Below are 7293 nucleotides of genomic sequence, written 5' to 3'. Positions count from 1 at the left end.
TAAATTACTTTGGTTAAAAATGTTAAATTGCCAAGAAGTCTGACTGCAACTGGCCTGGCTTTTCTTTTATATACATACTAAAAAAAAAAAAAAAAGAATGTTGAAACAGCTGAGGTTGGTTTGGTTGAGGGTTAATGTTTGGGTAAGAAGCTTCCAAGGAAACTTGAAGTGCTGAATGAACTCCACTCCATGGTAATTAGTGAGTGGTACTTTTCTTTTGGAGTCATTTTCTGAATCAATGTAATAGCTAGTGATGAGAATGGGGAGGGACACCGGATGGGGAAGATGATAACTCTCAATGAGGCGTGACGTTGAGGCTGTGGCTGTTATGTTACAGACATGTAGGTACATCCAGCAGCAGAAGGAATAAAAGTTCAGTTGCATTGGCCAGACTTGGAGCAATTAGTTTAAGTTAGAGCTATTTCACTTTTTTCCTGTTTGATTTTTACATATCCTCAACTTGTACGTGGTATTGTGGTGTCATATTAAATGGTTGCTGTCTTCCATGCTTGAGATACCTGACTTCAGTGGTTGGTAAAATGTTCTCTTCATATAGCTCTGGATTCTAGTTCTGTAGTTTAGGATCTCTGAATAAATATTGGTCATTACATTGAACTTCGAGAAGTACCTTTCTGCATGTGGAGTACTTTTCTTCAAAGACCTGTGAAGTAGTGTACATCTGACTATTCGTATATATCTGTTCAGAAAGATTTTTGGTTTCAGTTCTTTGGTTTCCATTACCAATATATATATTTTAAAAAAAATATGGTATCAGACCTGACATGGCAGTTGTAGAAAGCAGTAAAGCAGTCAAAGTTCTGTTCTTGCTGAGATTTCTTGGACATGTTTAAGGTCTGATAAAGTTTGGGTCTCATCGTAGGATTGCTTTCTTTCACTAACGCAACTCAGCTTGGAAGAGATCACGGTTTAATGCCGTATTATATCTGTGATGTAGACACGATGGTGGTCTCAGCCAAGGTGCTGAGAACATTGGAAGAATCACTGCAGTGTGTGATTCTTTGGATTCCTCTGTGGGAAGCTCGTGGCTATAGAGAAGGAGGCTTCTTTCCATCCCTCGGAAGGTATTAGTGTGAATCAAGGCTCAGAATAAAATCTAAGTGGGGGACTTTCAATCTCCAGAGTTGTTGATGTTTTTTCTTTGTTTGGACAGCTTTACTTCCCTGCTGCTTCAAGAACAACTTGTTCCTTAAAACGTATATATAAGTGGAGTTGCTTCTCAAGACAGAAATGTCATTTCTTTTTTTAAAAAAAGAAATGCTATATAGCTGCGCAGTCATCAAATTTCAAAACATGTAACTGAATGAGGCTTTTTTTCAGAATGGCTTTCCAAATACTGCAATTGTGTAATAAGTCAAGGAGCTAACTAGTGAAAGGTCTGTGGATGTCTTTCCCTGTTCCTCCTCGGAACTGTCAGTTGACTGAAGGCTTGACATTTTTTGTACTGGAGAATTTGATTTTTGAGAATAAAGATGCTTTTTCACTAAATAGAAAATTTTACAAAAATTTATTTATAATGTTGAAATTTTTGCTGATGATTCAGACTAATTATTTTATAATAATAAATGCCGAAATATGAGTGTGCAAACTATGAAGATGCAGCAGAAAAATGTACCAAGATAGAGGTTTTTATCTTTCTCTCGCAGGGTCTGTGGCCATCTTCTTAGCAGGGGAGATGCAGGCAAGGCTGGTGTTGCAGTTGGAAGGCTGTCTTCGTGGCCTGGGACAACTCCTGCTGGAACAGAGCACTGGAGATGTGTGGATATCAGCCAGGTCAGATTTTCTCCAAAATGTTCTTTATACAGCCGCAACTGCTTATCGCCATCATCGGGGTTATTGCTAATCCTTGGGATGCTCAATTCACCCGTGGTGGTTTTGGAGGTGGGCTGAGGTTATATTGTGGTATGCTGGGCATAGGTTTGGCAGGGTGCTCAGACTGATGCTTCACTCCTGGGCCTGTTGAGGTGTTTGATGGGAATCAGTGGCTTTTAGGTAATACGTCACACATGCAGAAAATATGGCATATGCCAAGCAGTGGATTAGCTAGAGCTGTAGATCAGATTTTGTGTATTGTGGCTGTGGACTGTTTTTTCCATCTATTAAGTGATATCCTGTTTTCCCAAGAATATCGTATTTAGGAGAAAGCTGGTCAAGAATTCTCCTAAGTAAAAGATGTTTTTTCTGTACTTCACATAATAACAGTTCAGTGAGATAAAAATAGTACAGAAAACAAATTAAACTTACAAATGAGAGGATATTAGAGTTTGGTCATCTTAAAAGTTGGTATTGGCCTTTTTTCTGAGAGATGATTTTATTTTTTTTCTCTTATTGATTTTTTTCAATGTTGCTAAGGTTTCTTACTGTTTTGTTGTTACTTTCTCATAAAACTCTCCACAATTCTTAAGGGAAACATTCTCATTAAGGTCACAGTGGTAAAAGAAATCTTTATGGCAAGGTTAGGAACTATTTCTAATGATTTGGAGGGTTTTTTTTTCAGGCAATTTATCTTTACAGTGGCCATTTAAAACTAAAGTAAAATTCAGAGTAATAAGACCCATTTCCTTCCACTAGACCATACAGAGTCCTGGGCTTCAACAAGGAATGACATATGAAACCATTGAAAACACAGTAGAAGAACAGTAAAACCAACTTTCCAAACAGAGAAGGAAAAAGTTTTAAAGCCTTGTCTAAACACAAGTTTTGCTACTTTTAACTGTGCTGATAATTAAGTTGATACAGATGTGCTGATATTTCCCATTTATGTGAGTGAAGAAATGTTTACCCACGCGGAGGAGCAACTGCCAAGCACCTTTGGTGTTCACCCTGCTCCTCATGCACTCAGACTACACTTAGACTCAAATTCAGCAGTTCTGGGAGTGTGCAGGAGGATCCTCAGTGGGCTTTTTACTCTGCCAGCCACGTGCTCTGAAGCCCCCTGCTTATGGCCAGGCTGTCTGGTGCTGGCTGCCCTTGGTGCCCAGCCATATCCCAAGCATGTTTCACTGCTCAGGCCTCTAGACGTAGCCTTAGCAAGCAATGTAAGTGCATCTGTGTGAAGTGGTTTACTGTTTTGCATAAGAGTAAGCTACCTCACTCACCTCATCTGAACATGCAGTAATTAGCGTGGAGTTAATAGTATACCTGAATGCTACAGATTATTATACAATCACATTACCGTGTAGGCCAGCCCTATGTCGTACAGAAGTAGGGCATGTTTGCACTGCTGTTACTATATCAACACTACAGCTTGTACTACACTGGGTTACAAACATCTATGCTCTAACAAATATAATTAGATGAGCATGCAAATGTGTGAAGCTGGCCTGAGCTGTAATGAGCTGTGAAGAGGAAAGTAGAAGATACCAGTGATGACTTCAAAAAGGATTTACTGTTTGAAAGTACATCAGGTCTGCAGGTTTCCAGTGTTATCTTAGCTATTGGTTTTTTAAGTATTCAAAGCATTCCTAAATACATTTGAGGACTTGTTGTTTCTGAACCAAGTATGTATTCACCGAGCAGCTTTGCCATAGGAGACTAAACTTCAGGACACCATAGCTCATTTCATAGTACATGCTATATGTGAAGGCGCCCGTCAAAATGTTTTAGTTGGTTTTCTTCTGGTTCCTACCAACTGAATGGCACTAAACTCTCTGTAACTTCCCTGTGTAATGAGCTGGGGAGGTGGCCAAAGGCAGGCATGAGATGCCAGCACCATGTAGCCATCCAGCTCCTTTCACATTGTCATCAAGCATTTCAGGTAGTGCTCTAAATGTGCTCTACAAACCTCAGGCTCAGAACCTACATGCTTCAGATTTAACAATGAAATTCTTAAATTTAGAGTTAGAAAACAAGTGATGTATGTGTAGATGTATTCATATGGGTACAGGGTTTTAGAGATCTGTGGGTCAGTCTAAAGCTAGTCAGTCATTTCACAGGTAGTTGCAAAGGAGTGAGGGAGCAGCACAAGTACCCAGTCCTCTTCTTCTGAGGTTTTCAGGTCACTATAAATGTGACTGACCAAACTTCTTCACGCGCTTGTAAAGTTGATATGAAAGGTGTGATTGTGTTTAACAGGTCAAGGTCAGGGATTCTCCCAGGCCATTTAGTGTGGCCATACTGAAGCTAGAGCTATGGCACAGTAACTTTAATGCAGTTGTGCTTTCTACCCCATACTGCACTTCCAAAGCATGTTTTCTCGTACAAACCTGTGCGTGGCTGGTCAGGCTTCTTAGGAGCTTCCTAAGGAAGAATGAAAAATCAAAATGTGAAGTGGTAAGGTCACTGTGATATGAATTTAGCTTGAGCAAGCTGCATAGATACTGACTGCAGGGTTTTTGAAGCTGTGATGAAACACATAATGACAAAATACTGTTCAGAATCTCTGAACAAATTTTCAGTATTTTCAGTCCTTACTATTGACACAACATTGTGAATATACCTTGGTTTGTAATGGGGTTTACAAGTCCTTAGTGTCAATTCTGTTCATGTGTATATGTTGGAGCAGAATTCGTATATGTGTAAATATGCGTATATGTGTATTCGTATATGTGTAAATGGTAACGAAGCATTCTCCGTGAATGTTATTAATAAATGAAGTTTAACATTTTGCTAATCGAAGTAAAGGTCAACAATATTGGAGGATGGTAAATGTGAATCTGTCTTCAAAACAGTATGATATCCATGCAAGATTACTTTTTTAAAAAAAAGTGTTTTCTTCCTGGAAACACTGTTTAGCTTTTTCTCTCATTCACAGACATGCATTAAAACAGGCATTTTCCAGAGAATATAGTGATCCTGGTAGATGATTATTTGCAAATGTCATTTTGCATTTGCTCTTCTAAGAAGCAGGGCTCTTCATGTTTTAAGTTCCCATTTTTCCCCTTACTTCTGAAGGGCAAGGTACAAGATTCAAGCAATGTACGTAGGTTCACTATACTAATATGATGGCAGATCTACAAAAAAAAAAAATCTGTTGTCTTTATGAGGAAATTTCCACATCAGAACCATGATTCTGGTCTGAAGTGAGGGAGAGAGAAAGGCAGGATGATCTACAATACCTTTGACTTTTGAATTCCTCTGAGATTTTAAAAATTCTATAATCCTGTTTGCAATTGAAAATTAATTCTTGACTTCAGCAGTTTTGTGTCTTACCTCAAATGCAGTCAGAAGTGTTTCTATTTAACTGTTATTGTGGGAATCCATATTTATCCTTCAGTGACTCCCTTGATGGTGCATGCTTATTTTTTTTTAGTAATTGCTGCAGAGCCAGCTTGGGATCTGAAAACTGGCTGGCGTGCTTTCAGTTTCTTGTGTTATGACCAGCAAAAAAGGCTTTATCATCTGAATTGAGCTGCCAGTTGTGTTGATAACCCACAAAGAGGACTGACTGTTGGTGGTTGTGCTCCTGCACAGCTCGTGGGTTCTGCAGTACCAGCAGCTCTCCTGCCTCCCTGCTGGGGTGGCTGCACCTGGGCTTCTGAATCCCAAGTTCCCCTTCAGCTGGATGGGATTCAGAACAAATGTTGATGATGCAATGCATCGTCATAGTCAGTGTCTGGCAACCACGATGCCTCAGCTTCTTCCCCCTGACGCTGCAGATCTGTGCTGGGTGGGTAGTAGCGCGTGGGAATAGCAGCACTTGCATTTATCAAGACATGTCAAAATGGGGCAGGAGTTGAACCCTCATAAGCTCCCCAGCCACAGGTGTAACAGCAGATCAACACTTTACCAGCTTGGGTGGAACTCAGGCTAAAAGCAGGTAATCTCTGTGAACGTGTCAAAAAAGTGGGGCTGCTCTCAACATAGCTCAGGTTGTTTTCTGCCATCATTTGGCCCATCGCCTAACAGTGAGTACGGTGACTGGTGCTTCTGCGAGGCATCTTGGTAGTGCAGCTCTTCTCTGCAGCATGGTGTTCCTGTGCTGCTGATTGTCTGCATCTCCGCTTGCTGTTTAGGATGGTAAACAAAGCAACGTTTGGCTGGTAATTGCCAAATCCCCCAGAATAGATTCTGACTTCTCTTTGGGTCTGGAAACTTCTAATGCAGATGCTTTCCTCTCAACAGTTACAGAATTGCTTCAACTTTGGGTTTAGAGCTACATCTGGAGTAGAGGCTTTCTTGGAAAGGATGCGTTCAGTCTGTCAGCGCAGTGCTGCGGAGCTGCTTCTGGAGCAGTTTTTGGAGAGCATGCCCAAACCTGGTGCTTGGTGTGCTTTTTGGTTAAAGGACCGAGCTATCTGAGCAGGGTGTGCATTTTGCTTGTACCTCAGAAGAGGGGAACAGCTTTTCAGGCAGTGCATGTGGTGTGTGAGCCAAATGCTGCCACAGCTGGGCCTGAACTATTGTTTCGTGACAAGCTGAAGGCTGGCTTAAACAAGGGCCATCCTCCACTAAACTTCTTTGGGGAGGCTGGCTTGATCGTGCACCATGGGAAGCAGAATAAAAACAGCTCTTCAGTGTCAACAGAGCACTCAGTTGTGGATGGGATAAGTTAAAGCCTTGTCTGAGACTATTAAGTAAGAGACTAATTATTGTCGCGTTTTTGGTAGCTCCCTGATTTCATTCTCTGGCTGTAATCTGAAGAGCATCACAGTTGTGGAAAGCCGTTGGTACTCTGCTAGTAGTTAGGAATTGCTCTCCAATAAAAATACAGTGTTGAAACAATAGAACAATAATTTATCCAGTGTAGTGTCTCCCGGGGATTAGAGTTGAATATGTTTGTTTTTCATTTTGAGCACATTCGCTGAAATTTGCAAATGCAGATTAGCCAATGCTTACAACAAACTCAGAACATTTATGTCACATGCACTTAATCATGGATTGCTCTGTGAGCAGAGCTTGTGCATGGGCATACATCAAAGCTGATATCTATCTATGTTGTAATGTATTCCTCCACATGACCATATCCAATACATGGTACTTATTATTCCATTAGTACCCAAACCACAAACCCTTTCCATTTGCAAAGATGCAAATAGCTGTGTACTTTGTTTTATTAAGGATCAGCCATTAGGGGGTCACTGGTTAAAAGTCTGATGATCATTAGAGGGATTTTTTTAAAAAAACAAACAGCTGTTGTCATATATCTTGAAGAGTTTCTGTTGTACCGATGCAATTTTTATCTGTGGTGATGATGTTGTCATGGGAACATATGCACAGGGGAATTAAATGATGTCAGGAGAAGTGTAAATGATGCAAACACACCTCATTTGAAATGTTAATTACCACCCTTCCCTCCACTCCAAAGAACAGTTCAATTTGATTTTATTTCTGATG

General features: G+C 40.4%; 1 long non-coding RNA gene across 1 annotated transcript in view; it reads left to right on the top strand.

The window, feature by feature from the left end:
• Positions 1-1680: 1680 nt before the first annotated feature.
• The window catches only part of LOC118246318 (uncharacterized), a 111987-nt gene continuing 106374 nt past the window's right edge, over positions 1681-7293 (top strand). Inside the window, exon 1 of the long non-coding RNA XR_004778138.2 lies at positions 1681-1791. This is a non-coding gene — a long non-coding RNA (uncharacterized LOC118246318). The remainder of the gene's footprint in view (positions 1792-7293) is intronic.

This window comes from Cygnus atratus, chromosome 12 (genome assembly GCF_013377495.2).
Source record: "Cygnus atratus isolate AKBS03 ecotype Queensland, Australia chromosome 12, CAtr_DNAZoo_HiC_assembly, whole genome shotgun sequence".
NCBI classification, from domain to species: Eukaryota; Metazoa; Chordata; class Aves; order Anseriformes; family Anatidae; genus Cygnus; species Cygnus atratus.
The sequence above is the reverse complement of the archived record's forward strand: the minus strand, read 5'-3'. Positions and strand labels throughout refer to the sequence as shown.